Source organism: Sinohyriopsis cumingii, chromosome 9 (genome assembly GCF_028554795.1).
Source record: "Sinohyriopsis cumingii isolate HCF-2022 chromosome 9, ASM2855479v2, whole genome shotgun sequence".
Classification (NCBI taxonomy): Eukaryota; Metazoa; Mollusca; class Bivalvia; order Unionida; family Unionidae; genus Sinohyriopsis; species Sinohyriopsis cumingii.
In genome coordinates, this window is record NC_142969.1 from 104,596,995 (window position 1) to 104,620,014 (window position 23,020).

The 23,020-nt window shown below is 35.0% G+C and overlaps 1 pseudogene across 1 annotated transcript in view; it reads left to right on the top strand.

Annotated features, from left to right (window-relative positions):
• The first annotated feature begins 348 nt into the window (after positions 1 to 348).
• Positions 349 to 23,020, top strand: part of LOC149792387 (chitin synthase chs-2-like) — a 91,118-nt pseudogene continuing 68,446 nt past the window's right edge. The window contains exons 1-6 of the transcript XR_016423316.1: positions 349 to 922; positions 15,342 to 15,410; positions 16,492 to 16,719; positions 17,478 to 17,592; positions 18,124 to 18,274; positions 21,719 to 21,812. The product of XR_016423316.1 is annotated as a chitin synthase chs-2-like (transcript). The remainder of the gene's footprint in view (positions 923 to 15,341; positions 15,411 to 16,491; positions 16,720 to 17,477; positions 17,593 to 18,123; positions 18,275 to 21,718; positions 21,813 to 23,020) is intronic.

Below are 23,020 nucleotides of genomic sequence, written 5' to 3' on the forward strand. Positions count from 1 at the left end.
ATTTCCAGCTGAATGGAGAAAATGCATGATGGTATCGCGGTAAATTTTTTTATCTGCCTTGAAGACAATCACATCATAAGATTCATCGGTAGGAAATGCACACTGTTGTGCGTCGATACTAAAGTGACATGATTTTGTAAATGACAGCAGGACAGTTTGCAAATTATTGTAGACCTTTGTCGGTTAGGATTGAAATATGCTAACACAAATGATAAACACTGATGGTAATATAATATCAATACATGGAAAGTAAATGATCTGTTTTTACTGCGGTGTCCACCATGTATATGTATACGGCACAATATCCGGGTAGATCGTTTATTCTAATAGCTTCAAACGGGAAGTTTCTCAGCCAGAACGCTGCCAGTCCTCGTCGTCCGTTCACTGGGTCAGGCAAAATGCAGTTCTTATGTTCCGCTGATGCAGCTACAACTACGTTTGTCCCCCATCTGTACTGGAAGAGGTTCCTGAATTCGCTAATCAGGATGGGTCTGTGAGAAACATTGTTCTAACATAGTTTATAACCACAACACTTCTAACATTGAAACTGATCACATCTATTCAAGTTTTTTTTTTTTTTTCTTTTGGTTTCATGGGTGCATTGACCCTGTTTACGAAGAAAGTATTCTTGGTACAGCCTGCCCCATCTGGTCTTGAAGCGCCCTCAGGCAACAGTGATTTTTCTGCAGTATTAGTTCACAAAATGTATTAATTCTCGCAAAGAACTATTTCGTCATTTGAAAGTGAGCGCCAAACATAGACAGGACAAACTTTATAAGATTTTCAGTAACATATTCCCAAGATGGTGGACAGTGAGGACGGAGCGTGGGAGTGTTTTAAAGATCTCTCTGAGTTGGAGCACCTTGATAACAATACAATACTGGAAGCACTCAAAAACCGATATGAAAAGGACAACATTTATGTGAGTAGGATCAAAGTTTTACCATTTATTTTATTTGTCATTTTGATTTAAGATACAAATGTTAAGGAAACAAAGGAATATATATATATATATATATATATATATATATATATATATATATATATATATATATATATATATATATATATATGTGTGTGTGTGTGTGTGTGTGTGTGTGTGTGTGTGTGCGTGTGTGTGTGTGTGTGTGTGTGTGTGTTTATTTCCAAGAAATGTGATTGAGCAAGTTCGGTGATATATTATATTTCAGGCAAGGTTTTTGTTATCCATCATCTCGTTATCGGTGCAAAAGATGAATACAGGGCATTTCATTATTCATCATTTCGTTATCTATGCAAAAGATAAACACATTACACATTAAAAGTCTTAAAAGAGATAACGCATCCAATTAGGTCGCCAATGGCCTTTATCGTCTGGAGTTATTAAAGACCAATGGATATCACAGTGATTTAACACGCCATTTGGGTAATAACATTTATTCGAAGAAGGCTTCTGGCGGTAAAATGATATTTGCATCACAGTCACTTTTGTTTTCATTTAGACCGCTCCGGTTGCCCTGTGGTTAGAGCGTCCGCCTAAATGCGGGAGGTCGCAGGTTCGAACCCCGGCCAAGTCATACCAAAGACTTGTACAAATGGTACTAACAGCTGGCTCGCTAGGCGCTCAGCATTAAGAGGTTAGTGTAGAATTGGTCGGCCTGGTATCAGGGATAATGTGACTGGGTGGGATATGATGCTGCATGTATGTGGCATGATGCGCCAGTGCTCGACATCACTGTAAACGGTATCACAGCAGACATCGTAGCGATATGACTTTTAAATTGTTAAAGCTACGTTAAAAGTCCAAATCACACACACTGTTTTCAGTTGCAGTGATAGTTTCCATTTAAAAGCTTTGGTACAGAATGGGAGGATTATGCCAGATACATTGGAGAAATGTGCTGACTCAGTGTATTGCTAACGATCCAGCTGTCACAATATCATGATGTTCCGCAATTTACAGACTGGATCATTTACCTACTTTTTGGAAAAGTTCAACTTGTGATAAGAAAAGAAAGAAGAACCAGTCAACGCGCTCATGAACTAATTTGCTGAAACGTTACAGAACGTCTAGATAACACGGTGACCGTTACGGCAGCAATATATTCGGAAAGAGTCGGAGATGAAAGAAACAAGGAAAAGAGCTTTGATGAAAACGTGGCGACTTTAACTCGCTTCCATGCACTGTGGTTGTTATTACGAACTATTAACGTTAAATTTTGTCACAACGAGGTGTCGCTCTTATTACTGCGAGCGCATCACCGGGTAAGTTTAACGAAAATGAATTCCTCTTATAACAAATACCAAAAATTACATGACATATTTAAAATGCATGTATTTGATTGATAGTTGAAACGCAGAATAATTTTTATTTGTTTGATTTCTTTTTAAATCTGTCATTATGATGATTTATTGAAGTCAGCTGTCGTTCTATCATATTTCTGATTGAAAACATTCGACTTTAACTGGACCAAGTAATTAAGATATTACGATTGTTAAATATATATATATATATATATATATATATATATATATATATATATATATATATATATATATATATATATATATATATATATATATATATAAGAAAAGCTGTATTATATAAATTGCACCATGTATTCGTCTCTTGTCAAATATTACCATAACAAAGGTGATTATGTGAGATGTGTTTGTAAGGAGAGTAAATACGTAAGTATTAGTATCTGTCATGGATTTCCAACGATGTTCGGTGAGTGGAGACCGAGTATATGCATACATATTTATTCGGTAGATAGTTTGTTATTTTTTTAGCAATTAAAATTGGCATGGTTGTTTGGTTTTAATTAAAGCCTTCACGAAGATGTTGATTTTGAAGCCAAATGTCCCCAAAAGTTTAAAATTGCAATGATATTTTCTCAATAAAAGGATCTGACAAAACATATATGACTTGTGGGCACCACGGGTGAAATATGAGATGTGCTATGATAAATGGATCACTTCCAGGAAAAGAAAACACCCAATACAGTAGGGACTGATATAAACACTTTTACCTGACAAAGAGTGACATGGACTAATTTGTGTTGATTCCCAGTCATCCGAAATTGCCGAAACTGTATTGTCATAGTTTTCTGTATCATTTTTAATGAACGTACCAAATTATTTATATAGCAAATAACCAAACGTTGTTTGAATTGATATTTCTTTTCAAAACAGACTAAACCTTTCTCTAGTTATAGTACGTGTCCCTCAAAAAATTATTACCAAGGTCCTGGTTAAGTTGGGGGAAAAAAGACCTCCTTTGTATTTTCTATTTACTTTTTCTGTATTAATATTAGCATTTTGCATTAACCGGTGATTAACAAATACATTAAAATAACAAATATGCAAGAAAGCTATAAGGTGAAGGTCAACAGTTATTATGTACCTCTGAGAGAGCGACCAGTAATAGGTCAAGTTGTTTCATTGGCAACATTCACATGGGTGAGAATGTTGACATAACTGTATGTTACTGTCGTTTACAGTCAGTGTTTGTTTTGTATATGTGGTAACTATGGAAACTATGCGCTATCTAAAGCACACAGCTATCAAAATGGCTGCTTCCATGTGATCGAAAACATGAAAATAAACCAGTCCAAAGTACAATAACCAAGCAATTATTACAATAGGGTAAAATCATTTTTCAGAGTAGACCATGCAGACTACTGGAGGTACAAAAAATGATTTATAAAATATATCGTAGCTTGATGAAGGATATTGGCTCCTTTTGTTCCTTTCAAGACCATGAAGTGAAAATGACCAAATGGAGTTAGCAGTCTTTAGAGAGATGCGCATCTGTAGTAAGACCATTCTTTATATATCGCCAAAATTACACCCATCAATCACACACCAAATTAAAACGAGTTAATAGTTACTTTAGCAATATCTAAGATATACACGGCCATTTATATAACCAGGATAACCATTGGGTAAAACCTGATAATTGTTTTTCTTTAAAATGAAACCCCATGAAAAGTCCGAAACTTTAGAGAGGAACCCAAGATGCTTAATTTTTCAAACACTGGAATTTTCGCCGTAGATTATTAACGGTGTCACTGTGCGAATTAAGATCTCTATATTTTCACTACCATTTGCTGCCTTTGTTTAATGAAATCCCGTGCACCAGTCATAGGTTCACAAGCAATGTTACTTATATTAGACACTAACGTCAACAAAACTTACACAGATATCAAGATACACTGCATTGCATTTTTCCGAAATAGTTGCTTTTCAAGAAAATAGCTGAACTGTTAAGTGCAAGTGACCTTTCCAGAACCGGTCGAATTACAAGTGTGTGCTTTATTATCCTGCGCAGAAGTGTGTGTGTGTGAGTGTGTGCAGGGCCGGCGCCAGACCCGGCCAGACAATCTGGCGCCCTAGGCAAGGTTAGATTCTGGCGCCCCACCCCCGGGAAAAGATTAATTTCCAAATTTATAAACAATAAAAAAAAAATTAAAAATGCGCCCCCCTGAAATCAGAGCCCTAGGCGGCTGCCTAGTTTGCCTATATGGTAGCGCCGGCCCTGAGTGTGTGTGATATGTGTTTAATTTGGATTTTTAACGTACCTTTAACAATGTATCAGCCGTATCACTACGATATATGCAGTGTGGCCGTTTATTGTGATGTCTAGCACTGGGGCATCGTGCCGCATGCATGCAGCATCATGTCCCACCCAGTCACATTATCCTAACACCAGGCCGACCCGTCCTAGCACCAGCCTCTTAATGGTGAGCGCCAAGCGAGGCAGATGTTAGTACCACTTTGTGTAAGTCTTTGGTATAACTAGCACGGGGATGGAACGCGCGACCTCCCGCATCCGACTGGCTGAATGCAAAAATGCTGTTTTTGTGTTGGATGCAAGAAACTTTATTCATTTCTTTGCAAATCTTCTGAAGAACAATCAAAGAAAATAATATTAATACGTTTCGTTGGAACTCCAACTGCAGCTGAAAACAGCTTACTGACTCGACTGGTGTTGTAACACTTTAAAGAATTGGCAATGGTATTATTCCTATCAAAGTTTTATTTCGATATATTTGTTATATCATAAGACGCAGTCGACCAGCCATTATCAGCAGCAACTAAAACAATAATGACAACAGCAAAATCATTAATAATAATAATAATAATAGTAATAATAAACAAAAACACGAACGACGACGTTAATGTTGACGGTGATGAAAGTTAATTAACATCAGTATTACTCTTGCAAAATCCTCTTCATTTCTAAATTGTTTTTTTATTCAATATGCAGGGGCTAATACTTAGCAACAACAGCATCTTTGTTAATAATCGCCATGAAAACGAGATCAACATCAACATTTACGATGACGATGAAGATGACAATGGTTATCATTACACTTATTAAGTTTTATTACGTTCGGTTGCTTGTTTAGAAGATAATACGTCTGTATTTAATTGTTCAGTCAACCCTCGTGGGCCACATGCAATTTGTATAACATTGACAGGTGAAGTACTTTCTGGTCTTCTTGCATAATTGTATATTATTCATGGAGTTTAAACCTTAATTTTTTTTATTTTTGGATAATATCTGGTTGTTTAAATGTAAGAGAAACTACGTTCACATCATCCACCCACTGATTTACCTATTTTTCTCCCACTCTGTTTGAAAACAATGAACTGTTAACTTGATCGGACCAACAGTCACGCTGTGTCGTCCCATATCAACTGTAGACTTAATGTGACCACCAGTCATGCTGGCTTCTTCCAATTTCAAATGTAGATTTAATGTGACGACCAGTCACGCTGGTTCGCCCTAATTTTAACTGTAGACTTTATCTGACCAACAGTCACGGCGTTCGCCCCATATCAACTGTAGACTTGATCTAACCAACAGTCACGGCGTTCGCCCCATATCAACTGTAGACTTGATCTAACCAACAGTCACGGCGTTCGCCTCATATCAACTGTAGACTTGATCTAACCAACAGTAACGGTGTTCGCCCCAAATCAACTGTAAACTTGATCTGACAGTCTCGATGTTCGCTGCATATCAACTGTATACTTTACCTGACCAACAAGCACGGTGGTCGCCCTAAATCAACTGTATACTTGATCTGACAAACAGTCACGGTGTTCGTCCCTTGTCAACTGTATACTTGATTTGACAGTCATTGTGTTCTCTCCATATCAACTGTAGACTTGATCTGACAAACAGTCGCGGTGTTCACTGCATATCAACTGTAGTCACGGTGGTCGCCCCATATCAGCTGCAGACTGGATCTGACAAACAGTCGCGGTGTTCGCCCCATATCAAATGTTGACTTCATCTGACAAACAGTCGCGGTGTTCGCTGGATATAACTGTAGACATTACCTGACAGCAGTCACGGTGGTCGCCGCATATCAAATGTTGACTTCATCTTAGAAACAGCCACGGTGTTCTCTGCATAACATGTGTAGATTCTAACTTTCTTTTGAACATCCATCACCGGTCATCTTTAATAATTTGAACCAGTCATTGTTGTTGTTGTTCTAGGGTTTAACGCCATTTTTCAATACATGATAGGCTATACATGGCGGCCAGTAAAAATGGTGGAGGAAGAACTCTGGAAAACCCAGGGAAGAACCACCGACCCACGAGAAGCTACTGGCAGGCTTTCCCACGTACCCACGCTAGCCGAGCCTTGGACTCTAACTCGCGCAGACAGAGGTGAGATGGCAGTGATCCGGAACGGTGAGCGCTTTAGACCACTCGGCCACTCGGGGCCCCTGAACCAGTTATTGAGTGTTTTACTATATTGTATTACTGGCATTAGCATTCTACCTCATTCGTCATAGATACAGTAATTGGTGTGTATTTTTAATTGGCGCTATCTCAGTGGCAAATATTTAGAAAAGACTTTTGCAGACAATTTATTCCAAAAACAATTAATCTCGACTTAAGACCATGAAGACTTTTTGCTGCTTGTGTTGCATACGATTTTGACACATATACCTCAAATGGTTAGAAATAAATTCATAACCGAGGTATTCATAGGAAGATGATGTATCTATTAGGCAGTTGCTAAACAATCAAATATCTCCGTTTCAGAAACAAAATATATGTTGTTAGCCTTCTCTCAATTTATCATTATATTCGAGATGTCGATATAAGTATTTAATATACATGAAGCTGAAGATTAGTTCTGGCAAAGGCAAGTCACCTGCATGCATCATAATGGTCAATGTGGTCAGACGCTTTATCATAATTGTCAGTGGGTCAAACGCTTTATCATAATGGTCAACGGTCAAAAGTTTTTTCAGAATGGTCAATCACCCGATCCCTACATTGTTGAAGCCTTCAAGGCTAAATAATTAAACCGAACATCTGATATACAGTTTTGTTTCCTCTCTCTTTGTACATACCAAGGTGCTTTGAATAAATTACCCACGGTGGAGTACCAACTTCTAAGACCAGCTTGTCTCCGGCAAGAATATCAGCTGGAACGATTCAGATAAGTAATCTTTCATCAAAGCAAAAGCAAATATTTGTCTGAACGCTGAGGTAAACGGCTAATCGCTTTATTAGTTTCTGACATATTTGTATATTTTTATATCAACTGATGGTTGGCATTTCCGAAAGCATCTATGATCAATTAAATGGATCCGTGATATTTCTTGTTACCTTGAAAAAAAATCAATTGAAATGTCATAAATATTGCCAGATTTTTCAGAGTTTTAAAAACCTTTTGAAACTTTCGTGTTTCCTCCTAAGTTATCTTAACTATTTTGTTTTATAGTGTTGGTTGTTTCTATTAACCTGAAATTCTGATCGGACTCATAATTTGCATCAAAATAATTTAAGAAGCACTGGTACCATTGCGCATACTTTTTTTCAACACAACGTGGTTATTGGACATTTTAAATGTTTCCAGAATCGGTTTTTGATTCTTTCTCAAACGGCTTGAAGGATGCGTTAGAGTTTTTATGCTTGTGATATTGTTATGTTGTATATTTTATTGTATGTTTTATAAAGGAAAGTTTTATATTGTGTCTAATTGTATGTGATGCGCAGTGCTTTACTGATGTCCAGTCTGCAGCATACTAGTACATGCATGTAACCTGGGCCGGTTGGATAAGTTACAAGAATTACGATTATTATTATTTTTATTATTATTATTATTATTATTATTATTGTAGTATCGCTGAATCCTTGACTTTAGTTTTAAGTCCAGACTTCAATCATGTCCAGGCCTGGTCCTTGTTAAGGGGCTATAGTTCTTGCAGTTGATTTCAAGAAAGAGGGGAGCAGATAGAAAGATTATGGATATTAAAGATAGCACGCTTTTTTAACTTGGGTATAATACAGAGTTTACGACGTGGAACAATCGCAGTGTCTTTGCATAAGAAATAGAATCATGTACATGTTATTAGCCTATACAATACATGGTAAGACTCGTTTATGTCATAACACAAAAACACATGATACAACTCGTTTTTGTGATAGCATAAAATACCTGGTAAGACTCGTTTAGTGATAGCATAAAAATACGTGGTTAGATTCTTGTATGTGATATAATAGAAAATACATGGTTAGACTCGTTTATGTGATAGCATAGAACATACATGGTTAGACTAGTTTATGTCATAGCATATTAATACGTGGTGAGACTCCTGTATGTGATTTCATAGGAAATACACAGTAAGATTCCTGAATGAGGTAGCATTGAAAAGACATGGTAAGACTCGTTTATGTGATAGCTAAGAAAATACATGGTAAGAGTCGTTTATGTGATAGCTAAGAAAATACATGGTAAGAGTCGTTTATGTGATAGCATAGAAAATACATGGTTAGACTCCTGTATGTGATAACATTGAAAATACACGATAGGACTCTTTTATGTGATAGCATAGAAATTGTATCGTTAGACTCGTTTATGTGATAGTATAGAAAATACACCGTTAGATTCCTGTATGTGATAGCATGGAAAATACACGGTAAGACTTCTTTATATGATAGCACTGAATATACATGGCTAGACTCCTGTTTGTCATAGCATGGAAAATACATGGTAAGACTCCTATGTGATAGCATAGAAAATACATGGTTCGACTCGTTTATGTGATAGCATAGAAAATACATGGCTAGACTCATGTATGTGATGGCATAGAAAATACAAGGTATGACTGGTTTATGTGATAGCATAGAAAATACAAGGTAAGACTGGTTTATGTGATAGCATAGAAAATACATGGTTCGACTCGTTTATGTGATAGTATAGAAAAGACATGGCTAGACTCATGTATGTGATAGCATAGAAAATACAATGTAAGACTCGTTTATGTGATAGCATAGAAAATACTTGGCTAGACTCGTTTATGTGATAGCATAGAAAATACAATGTAAGGCTCGTTTATGTGATAGCATAGAAGATACATGGCTAGACTCATGTATGTGATAGTATTGAAAATACACGGGAAGACTCGTTTATGTGATAGCATAGAAAATACAATGTAAGACTCGTTTATGTGATAGCATAGAAAATACTTGGCTAGACTCGTTTATGTGATAGCATAAAAATTACATTGTTAATTGCTGTATGTCATAGCATTCAAAATACAAGGTAAGAGTCGTTTATGTGATAGCATAGATTAGAAAATACATGGTAAGACTCGTTTATGTGATATCATAGAAAATGCATGGTTAGATTCGTTTATGTCATATCATAGAAAATACATGGTTAGGTTCTTGTATTTGATAGCATTGAAAATACACGGTAATACTCATTTATCTGATAGCATAGCAAACACATGGCTAGACTCGTTTATGTGATCGGATAGAAAATAAACGGTTATACTCGTTTATGTGATAGCATTGAAAATACACGGTAAGACTCGTTTATGTGATAGCATAGAAAATACAATGTAAGACTCGTTTATGTGATAGCATAAAAAGTACATGGTTAATTCCTGTATGTGTTAGCATTCAAAATACATGGTAAGAGTCGTTTATGTGATATCATAGAAAATGCATGGTTAGATTCTTGTATGTGATAGCATTGAAAATACACGGTAAGACTCGTTTATGTGAGAGCATTCTATAATCTCCCTTTAAGGGCCTCAGTTGCAAATCGACGCCAGTGCGTACACTCATATACAGTTTTAGAAATTTAAGATCTGGCTCTTTATAAATGACTGCTAGAAGTTACTTAGAGGAACAAATAATTCAACCAGGAGGAGTTGAAGATGCAATCTACAAACTTTTATTACAGTTTACGTGTCAGATTTCATGAGTATTTAAAACGCACGGTTATTTGAACTACCTATATTTCAGTCTAGTAGTTTGCTTTGGTAGTTATTGCCGAATACGACAATTGGGACGGATTCACTTGACAAGCATAATAATTCCAGTATATCTTTTGAAAAGAGCAAACATAAATGCACAGAATTATAACAACAACGTTTGGTAAGTCAAATATTCATTCCTCCCACAAAGGTGTCAAAACCGAAGTATTGACATTTTATGTATGCGGGTATTTGTCTAAAGAATGCAGATATTTTGCCGAAATGACTCCTTTAATATAGCTTCTTTGTAGTATAGTTATGGTGTTGGTGTTGTGTGGTTTACCATCATTTTTCAGCACACGATAGGCTATTATTCCGGCCAGTATTAATGGTGGAGGAAGAACCCGGGAAAACTCCTGAAGGAACCAACGACCACGAGAAGCTACCGGCAAGCTTTCTCACATACCCACATTGGCCGAATCCGAGAGTCGAACGCACGCAGACAGAGGTGAGATGGCAATGATATGTAATGGAGAGCGCTTTAGACCACTCTGCCACTCGGGGCCCCAGTATAGTTATGTTATAGAGGTGATTGATTGATTGATTGATTGATTGATTGATTGATTGATTGATTGATTGATTGAATCATTCATTAATTCATTGATTGGTTGATCCATAGTTTGTCTGGTCAATATATTGGCTGATTGTTTGATTGATTGATTGATTGATCGATCGATCTATTGATCGAGTGAGTGAGTGAGTGAGTGTTGATACATATTTGATACATGTTATGTCGTACCCAAACTTTCTGAGTAATATGCCTTGCACACACCTAACCAGGTCATTGCATTATTGGAAGCTATACCATTGTGATCTTGAATATTGCATGCAACAAATCAGCCACAACGCAATATTTGTGGTATCCCCTCGGCCGCTTGTCACAACAACAAAACTAACGCAGGCAGCATATTTCTCCTGGGTTATACCGTGTGATGATATTACAGGTGTAAAGGTCTTAGATATGTTCAAAGCGATATATTTATATTAAAATTATTTTTATTTTAAAACGTATACCCTTCATTGCATTGATATTTGATTTCCGTGAATTTCATTGGGATACGTAAACTAAATGAGAACCATTAAATTACATAGAAATACGTATACATACATACATACATACATACATACATACATACATACATACGTACGTACGTACATGCATACATACATACATGCAGATATACATATGTTTGTACGTGCATTTATACATACACGAATACATGCATGCATACATACATACATACATATGTACGTACGTACGTTTATACATACATACATACATACATTTATAATACATGAATCCATACATGCATGCATGCATACATACGTACGTACGCACATACATATATAAATACATACATATATACATACATACATTCGTACGTACGTTTATACATACATTAATACATACATGCATGCATACATACATAGATACATACATACACATACATACATACATACATACATACATACATACATACATGCATACATGCATGCATGTATGCATGCATACATATATACATATGTTCGTACGTACGTACGTACGTACGTTTATACATACATGAATACATACATACATGCATGCATACATACATGCATACATACATACATACATACATACATACATACATACATACATACATACAGACATACATACATAAGTACTAAGCTTCGCACAAACATATATATAGACCAAAAATGGCAAGATTTTTGGAACTCCTCCACAAAAGGTAAAAAGCACCATGAAACCGTAGATAGGAACATACAGCTACCTAAGGGTACCTATTTAGAACAGAAAACCATAAACACGATAATAACTGGAAAAACTAAACTAGCAAGCAGTTTTGGAAGGTTTATAGGACCCAAACCAGCAACCTTTAACTGCTTTAACTGCCACACCGAAGATCTATACCACGTATTCAATATATGCCCAAAATATCAACCCGCTAGGAAAAAAATCATCAAAAACCAAAAAGAGTTCGGATCGCAACACACATACCCAGAGTTACTCATGGACTCTAATAAAAAGTAAACAATGAGTGTATAAAAATATAAATAAATTCTTAGACTCACCAGGACTTAGGAACAAAATATAATTAATATCCCCACAAAACCAAAAGAACCAGTAACTAGCTAAATAAATGTAGAATCCCCCAAATAAAAACCCATAACATATCATTCAATTTTATAAAAATATTAATAAATAATTCACTTACGAAGCACCTATCAAAAACTAAGGAAACCGCAAAGTCGGATGTCCTAGATGTCCTTAACGAACCGAGTAATCAGCTAGAACTCTGGTCCTAGATGTCCTTAAAGATTCCAGTCTCATTCAATCTTTAAAAACATTAATAAATAAATAACTTATAGAAGCAATATCTAAAAACTTATAAATAACATAACATAGGAAGCACACACTAAACACCTCGACTAGTAATACCATAATAACCTTGAAAATCTCTCTTCATACATGATTTCTACTAACAACCTCTATACACAGCATAGAACACACACACACCCTTTTTAGAACATTTTGGAGAGAAAAAACGAAAAAACAATAATTAAAAAACCCCGCAAGAAACACCAGGCAAATGCAACAAAAACCCAGCGATGTAAAGCAACCAGGACCGTTCCCGAGCTCTCCATCCCACTAATGACAGCCAACCATTCAACTGTAAGGGTCCTTTATGGACCCACAGATTGAAACCAAACTATCAGGGTTCCTTGAACCCATAAAAGCCTGGGGGAGGTGGCACTATTCCCTTCCCCAGGAACAACTAGCAGGCTGCGGTGCAGTCAGAAAAAAGTGGCACATGCACAATTGTGCGCACGCCACTACAATTAAACTCATCAACAACATACATACATACATACATGCATACATACATACATACATACATACATACATACATACATACATACATACATACGCATACATGCATACATACATACAAACATACATGCATATATACATATATACATACGTACATACACATACATGCATGCATACATACATACATAAAAACATACATACATACGCATACATGCATGCATATATACATACATACATACATACATACATACATACATACATACATATGGCAGGATATTTTTTTTTTTGGTCGATCTAAATAAATTCTGTTTTTTTTCTGTGATCTACCAGATGTACTAGGTTAGTCAATACCTTACGGTGTATATGTGGCTGGAATGACTGTCATTGATAACGCTGCATTTCTATTTATGTTCTGACATTCTTTTAATTGAAATTTTCAAGGAGAAGAGCGACCAAATATTGCTTGTTAGGGGATTATAGGTTACTGCATTTGTATGGGAAAATATGAACCAGTTGTTTGTTTTTTTCGATATAAATACTGCAAGACCATTGGAGTGCAGTATATTCATCCGACAAAACTAGTTCATATTTTCCCATACAAATGCAGCAACCTTTTTATTGTATGCTATTTTTTTTAATTCCACCTAATGCTTAATTATATTAACAAAATACACAACAAGAAACAAAGTAATTGAATGTATGTCGTATTCCAAACTAAATACACAAGTGCAGATTCATCATTACACAACAACAACATTATTAATGCGCACATAACTCCGCCCAGATAAATTTTAACTTAGACGCTCGCTCGACATAACTTTCGAAAGAAAAAGTAAACGATATTTTCAATACTGCATGATCTCACTTTCGTTGTCATGACGCCATCTCTGGACATTGCGGACACGAGGTTTAGTTGCTTGCTCCGTGTAACGTTTCTTGTGCAAATCGATGAAATCATCCGCACAGTAAGCTTCATTATCTCTGCTTTCATTTGGATCAAACAGTGCGAATAAGGTTTTTTTTACAATACAAATTAAAGTAGTTCCTAGCAATCGATACTATTTTCAGACACACGTGTCATACAATATGAAGCAGCGCATTATGGAGAAATACTGCACAATTCTGACAGTGGTTAGCCACTCGAAAAACAAATGAGTATATAATAAAGTGAGATCTATATACCCAACCTAAATTGTATTTTTTGTCAAACTAGACTAGAAATAATAACTTGAAAAGAATGGAATGGCTGGTTTCAACGTCACTATGACCAATATTATTTAAAATTGCAATATTAATGTAGATATATACCTACTGAATAAATACATCATATAAATCAGGTATGTACCTACTTAAAATTTTGCATCATTTGAAGCGAGAGTATATTAATACTTAAATCGGGAATGTACTTACTGAAAAAGATACCTCCTTTCCAACTGGGAGGGCGGACGTGAAATATGCGTCCAAATTGCCCATACTGTACCTGTGTCTCAATCATGGACATTGACAGGAGCCGTCCGAAACCTCAAATGTCGCCAGACGAAATTCGAAGACAAACACTTTAGAACCCTACATTTCCAACGAAGAAGAGAGCTGGTTACGATAGCAACAACAACAGCAACAACTAAAAATAACAACAACCTTAATTATAATAGTAATGATGATAATGACAATAAGAAATAAACGTCGACACAAAAGTATAGTCAGTAAATTGCAACAGATAATGAATCATTATCTGTCATTCGTCCCTATTAATCACGATATATATATATATATATATATATATATATATATATATATATATATATATATATGCGTGTGTGTGTGTGTGTGTGTGTGTGTGTGAGAGAGAGAGAGAGACAGAGAGAGAGAGAGTGAGAGAAAGAGAGAGAGAGATTTTATTTTTTTCGGGGCTTTGTCGGAGTGAGATTCAAGTATGTAGCCCATGGTTTGACCAGCCAACGGAGAAATTGTAATGGAGCGGAGAGGGTACATTAGATCATGTCGCTTGCTAACTAACTCGTGTGATCCAGACCTTTCCTCTAGAGGTATGTATGCCTGATTGTGATGCAATGATACCTGTTTCCATTCTTTCAATAACTACGCTTACAAATGACCTACAATATGTGACCATTCATCACAAAACAACGTTGTACTATGTCTAAATCATGCCACGATTATCACGTTTATGTCTATTTAATGCACATATAATTCATTCCTTATTTCAGACTCGATGTGGAGACATCCTGATAGCAGTAAACCCCTGCAAAGAGATTCCACATTTATTTAGTGATTACGTAGGTGTTTGCTGCCATATTAGTTGCAATAAAATACACATCTTTTACCAAGCATTGTTACAAACATTTAGATCGGTCAATATCACGCCTGGTGACGCAGGAAACTTCAAGATATTGGTTCGTAAATCCGGACAGAAACTACTCTCGCATTCACACTTCCTTTCTTGTGTGTTTAGATAATATTTGCGCACAATTATTAAAATATAGATATGCTAATGTTTTAGATTCATCATTATTGTTTAACTATTGATAAATATTGATACCAATTGTATAACTATTTATAACTATTTTATAACAATTTATAACTATTTATCACTATTGTATAACTATTGATAACTATTGTATAACTATTTATAACTATTTATAACCATTGTATAACTATTGATAACTAAGAACTGAATAACATGATTAAAAGAATGTATGACGTCATGAAGGTTGAAGGTTGAAGCTCGATTAAACACTATGCATTGCTAGGGTCTTTTGTCCAGTGTGTAGTCAACGTGCAACCTTCATGACTTCAACAATCTTGTTGAGTTATTATTTATTATTTTACCTTTGATTGATTTTTTATTTTTTGCATTTTCACACAATAACTAACTATATCAAACAAACTTCTGTTAAAGCGTAGTATTGATCTAACCATTAAAATCTATCATGTTCTGATATTACTGGGTGGAAAATAAAAATAAAATGGTTTGTTAAAATTCGAGTGCAGATGTAAAAAATACTGTATTTTCCGTGTGGTCAAAAACTCATGATCATGGAATTTATCCATTAATTCCTTGTTATAATTCGAGTCCTGAGCTCTCGTCTGTAATTCTTTGTTAATTTTGTTTATGTTTTAATGCAAAGAGAATAAATATATATATATATATATATATATATATATATATATATATATATATATATATATATATATATATATATATATATATGTATATGTATAATGAAAATCAAAATGTAAGTTTCATGCCTTTGATAATATGAGACAGATATAATGTTCTAATGAAATTTGAGACACAAACTATAGAAATGAACCCGTATATCACGTGGACATTAACTTATAATCTTATTCGTTCAGAAACACAGGGAATATGACTGGAAAAACTTCACAGAAACTCCTCCACCACATGTCTTCCATGTCGCAGCCACCGCCTTTAGACGCATGCGCATGTCGGAAACCAACCAGGTTATTATTGTCAGCGGAGAATCCGGTGCGGGGAAGACCGAAAGTACAAAATATATGGTCAAACAATTTGTCCACATGAGTAAAAGTGACAACAAGGAATTACTTGAAATGCTTCCCAAGGTTAGTTCTTTTCGCTTATATGTAGAAGGTAAAAAAAATGGAAAACCAAATAAATGATTAAAGATAATAATCCTAACAAGATCAATTGAAAAATGTGTGAGTACAAAAGCAACACGATCGCTCGAGAAATATTTGAGTACCAGAGCAAATGGCAATAAGATCACTGGAGAAATATGTGAGTACCAATGCAACACGATCGCTTGAGTAATATTTGAGTACCAGAGTAAATGGCAATACGATTACTGGAATAATATGTGAGTACCAAAGCAATACGATTGCTTGAGTAATATTTGAGTACCAGAGCAAATGGCAAGAAGTTCACTGGAGTAATATGTGAGCAACAAAGCAACACGATCGCTTGAGTAATATTTGAATACCAGAGCAAATGGCAATAAGATCACTGGAGTAATATGTGAGTACCAATGCAACATGATTGCTTGAGTAATATTTGAGGACCAAAGTAAATGGCAATATGATCACTGGAGTAATATGTGAGTACCAAAGCAACACGATCGCTTGAGTAATATGCGACTAATAAGGCAACAAGATCACGTGAGTATTATGTGAGTACATGTGAGTACCAAAGCATCCAGAGCAACATAATCACTTGACTAATATGCGAGTACCAAAGCAAAGAGTTAAATCTATCAAGCATCTACATTGAAACAGAAACCAAATATTTTCAGCATTAAATGCCCTCGAATGTAATATCAATGTATGAATACAATTAATATTGATTGCCAGTTATCAATTGCTAGGTCAATCTCTTGCTGGAGGCATTTGGAAATGCGAAAACTCAGATGAACCATAACTCCAGTCGGTTCGCTAAATATCTGGATCTCACTTTCAAGAAAGATGGAGATCTAGCGGGAGGTATGTACGAACAAAACAGACAAACACACACACACACACACACACATATATATATATATATATAAATATATATATATATATATATATATATATATATATATATATATATATATATATATATATATATATATATATATATATATATATATATATATATATATAAGGTAACCGGAATACACAGGACCCATAGAGTAGCCAGCAGTGAACTGTACAACTCTGAAAAAGAAGACTGAAATGATATACACTTTCATTATAATTGACAAAAGTTTCTTTATTTAACAAATTAACAATGCGATGTACTTTACTGCTTTACGTATTAAATCTCTCTCGTGTATTTATTCACATGGTACACCAAGTTAAATATAAAGGAAATTCACAATGATTCATCAAGATAGTTTGGTTTTATTGCTTCGGTTTAATTAATTTGAATTACCATCAAGCCAGCTCCTGTCGCTAGATCGTAACAAGAGGATGGAAAATAATGGGTGATTTGTCAATACTATTGTATTCTTTAATTTCGTTTCATTTTAGTCATAATCCGGGACTATCTTTTGGAGAAGTCTCGAGTGGTGTCTAGATGTGAGAATGAGGGAAACTTCCACATTTTCTACTCCCTGTTTCACGGAGCTTCCATGGAAACCCTTCAAGGGCTGAGTCTGGAGAAACCTATCCATGAGTACAGGTTGGAACAGTCTTTAGAGATACTCATTTGCATTCTTTTCTTTAAGTCATTTTTTTGGTACAAAAGTGAACATTACGAAACCATCACAACAATGTACAAAAAGTGAACATTATGAAGCCATGTCAACAATGTACAAAAAATGAACAATACGAATGTACAAAAAGTGAACATTACGAAGCCATACCAATACAATATCTACGCATTCCTTATCAGATTTTGCAAATCCTAATCCCATTTCTTGTTTCATGTTATTACGTATACACACACACACACACACACACACATACAGATAGATAGATAGATAGATAGATAGATAGATAGATAGATAGATAGATAGGTAGAAGATAGATAGATAGATATATAGATAGACAGATAGATTGATAGATAGATAGGTAGCTAGATAGGTAGCTAGGTATGTAGATAGGTAGATAGATAGGTAGCTAGGTAGGTAAGAAGATAGGTAGGTAGAGAGATAGATAGATAGACAGATAGATTGATAGATAGATAGGTAGCTAGGTAGGTAGCTAGGTAGGTAGATAGATAGGTAGCTAGGTAGGTAAGTAGATAGGTAGGTAGGTAGATAGATAGATAGATAGATAGATAGATAGATAGATAGATAACTGTAACAAAGCAAACTATCATGATGAACTCCAACAGAAAACGAGTCCCGTACGTTTATTGGGTTGCTTAGATATACTAGAATGCAGAGAATCATTACTCGCTTCCAAAACAAATCATGACCTCGAGTGATGAACTTAAACTATGCTTCTGCGGTAAGAAAACTTACCAGATCCGTTTTCCGGAGTTTTACGAAAATGTACGACACATAATATAGCATGTTCGTTTTCCAAATATGGTCACCTGCCTGGGAAATTTAGCTTCTGTTTAATGACATAGTTCACAACCTTTCCAATACTTGCCATTCAGATTTACAGACGTCATCACAGACAAATTTGCTGTAGTAGCAGTTTTAACGTAGCATAGAAGGATTTGCTGATAAAATAGCTTTTCTCTTCCGTACTTCAATAATGTTACTGAATACTGAATTCTCCAACTTAGGACACAAAAAGAAAAAATATAATACACTTGTACAATGTAACAATTATTGCGACCCTTATTTAGCGGCCCTAATCTGTATTAATATAAGAAATATTTGAGTTATGACAGAAAACATTGCATTGAAAAAAAATTATACAACAAACCAGACCCTAACAAATACATATCATTTTCACTTTGGGCATCTATACATCGCACTCGTCTCATTATGACTTGGGTTATCTGTGTAACGCAAACATAGCATATATGACATAATCTCCTTTGGACCTGAGATGTTTATGCATGGAAAATATATCATGCATGTCATACATCTCATTTTGACCTAGGATATCTATGTATCGCAAACATAGCATATGTTATACATCTCCTTTTGAAGTGAGATATATATGTGTCGCAAACATAGCATAAATGTCACACATCTCCTTTTGACTTGGGAGATCTACATCCATAAAGCTCTATGTTGCAAGAAAAGCAAGCTAACAGTGAATGTACTAAACCAGATGAAATAATTTTTAGCAAATGTAAAAGCATTTTTATAGAAGATTAAATAGTTGTATATTGTTTTTGGTCATATTAGGAATACTTTCTGCAGTTTTAAATATAAACAGGATGAAAGTTTGACTCTTAAAGTCTTTGTAATTTTTAACTCAATAACACATGACAACATGTGTAATTTTCTTTCATGATACTAGAATTTGTTGTTAGTGACAGTCACGTGTAAATTGAAGAAGTGTATTGTGGCAGTACGAGTACTAATATCATTAGCAATACGGGCACTAATATTATTAACATCGCTAGTACTAATTGCAGTAGCAGAGCGAGTACTAATAGTAGGAGCAGTACGAGTACTAATAGTATTAACAGTACGAATACTAATAGTAATAACAGTAAGAGTACTAATAGTAGGAGCAGTACGAGTACTAATAGTATTAACAGTACGAATACTAATAGTAAGAACAGTAAGAGTACTAATAGTAGGAGCAGTACGAGTACTAATAGTATTAACATCGCTAGTACTAAATGCAGTAGCAGAGCGAGTACTAATAGTAGGAGCAGTACGAGTACTAATAGTATTAACAGTATGAGTACTAGTAGTAGGAGCAGTATCAGTACTAATAGTAGGAGCAGTACGAGTACTAATATTATTAACCGTACGAGTCCTAATGTTATTAACAGTATGAGTACTAATAGCATTAACATTAAGAGGACTAATAGTAGGAGTAGTACGAGTACTAATGGTAGTAACAGTACAAGTACCAGCAGTGGTCGCTGAGGCAGGTTCTTTCACTTTAATGATCTTTTTTTATGAACACAAATTACTTCCTTCTTCACTTTTCTGTGCGCACATTTGTTTAGTTTAATTGTTGCATATTGTACGATTGCGTATTAGATAGCGTCCTACAAGTTAGCATAAAATAAATATTCCTTAAAAGACGTACTCATTTTCAACTCTCTCTCTCTCTCTCTCTCTCTCTCTCTCTCTCTCTCTCTCTCTTATGACCACATTAAATGAGATGTCTGTTATTTGGCTGTTAGGCCTTGTTTACCGTCGGACAAAGCGAACTTGATAGACGATAAATTGCATTGTATTACCTGTTAGGTTGATTCCGACTTGCCGGACACGTACAAAACGTTTGCACTGCAGCTGGAATTCATCCACTTTCCTGTAAGGCGTAGTTTCTAGCCTACAAAATGGTGAGATGAAACTGTTAGGCTCATTTCCGTACCATTTTAGGAGGGTGCGGAAGGATTGTGACCAATCATCGTTTCCTATATAGTATGCGTTACCTGCCCATTCAAGCCAAACCAATGTGTTTATAACCTCCACCTTTCATCCTAACTGCGATTGCTCAATAGCTTGTCATACTGAGCTCGATAGCTTGTCATATTCAACTTGATATCATGTCATATTTAGCTTGATAGCTTGTCATATTTAACTCGATAGCATGTCATATTTAACTTGATAGCTTGTCATATTTAGCTTGATAGCTTCTTATATTTAGCTTGATAGCTTGTAATATTTAGCTCGATAACTTGTCATGTTTAGCTCGATAGCGTGTCACATTGGTGGTAATATGTTTATGGTGTTGTTTCTAGTAAGACGGTCTTACGCAAACTCATTTTTTTAATAGTTTTGGCTTAAAATATAATAAGTAAATAGAAGTGCTGACAATAAATAATTACAATTTTATTTCGCTATGTTCAAAAAGAATACGTATTAATCTTTGTAACATTATATCTTGGATAATTCGTCAAAGTTTTTATTTGTGTCTTAATGAACGTTTTCATCGTAATTACGTATGTCATTTTATCAACGCATATACACGTGCAGAGACATTCATCATTCATCTCTTTACTATTTATTTTCATTTTCTTCTGGATTTTTAGAATTCTTCAAAGTGATCACGAGGCTTTGAGATTACAAGACAAATACAGTATCATGTACAAAGAACAACTGCGAGTCTTAAAACAAATACATACGGTAAGCAACTGTCAAGAAGAATAACCATGGCAATTCTCCACATTTTTGCGATTTCAATTTTTCTTTCTTCTTTATTTTATCTAAAAGAAATTTGAAAGTTCCTTTTCTTCTTTAAAATAAATGTACATATAATTCACACCTAAGTTCCCATCTTCCTGTTATATTGTGAATAGCTTAAAGTCTTTTATTAATGTTTGTCGCCATCAGTAAAGTGTTTCATATAACCACAGAGTAGTGTTGGTGCCTACTTAATTGCATGGGGGAAGAAACAAAACGTTTCATTATATTTTATTTCTGAATGCAACTATTTATGTTTTAAATACATTTGCATTGTTTAATCTTGTTTTAAAACACTGTTTTTTTTTGGTAATACATGCATTTATTTATTGGTATATTTTTCTATCTTAATGTACAGACATATAATGCATTCAGCGTCTCATACTTTTCAAAGAAAGCATTAGGAATAGTTTGATATATTCCAATATGAAGAGTCAATGCATTTATCTGTCTATCAGTCATACCTCCTTCTCCTACTTCCTCATTCTTTGGTGGAATTACTCTGAAACTATGAACATACTTGTCTTTGTTATCTGAAAGGGGCTTTACAGATCGACGAGGAAATTGAAACATACTTTTCCTTGATGTCTTTAAGGGGCCTTATATATCGATGAGGAAACTGTAACATACTTGTCCTTGATATCTGTAAGGTGCCTTATCTATCGATGAGGAAATTTAAAAATACTTGTCCTTGATTTCTGTACATGGGCCTTACAAGTCAATGAGGAAATTGTAACATATTTGTCCTTGATATCTGTATGGGGCCTTATATATCGATGAGGAAATAGTAACGTAATTATCCTTAATATATGTATGAGACCTTATATATCGATGAGGAAATTGTAACATGCTTTGTCCTCGATATCGGTAACGGGCTTTACATATCGATGAGGAAATTGTAACATGCTTTGTCCTCAATATCGGTAAGTGGCCTTTAATATCGATGAAAATATTGGAATATGACTCAAATAATTTTTCTTTTTTAAAAATTCTTACAATATCTCCACAAAAGTTCTCAAATAATCGAGCCTTTTCGGTGGTTTGACGAATGCTTTTCTGTCTGAATATATACTTAATCATGATTATTTCACACCATGCTGGCCTTTTGTGTTGATCAGTTAACACAAATTACATTGTCGATTATACCCGCC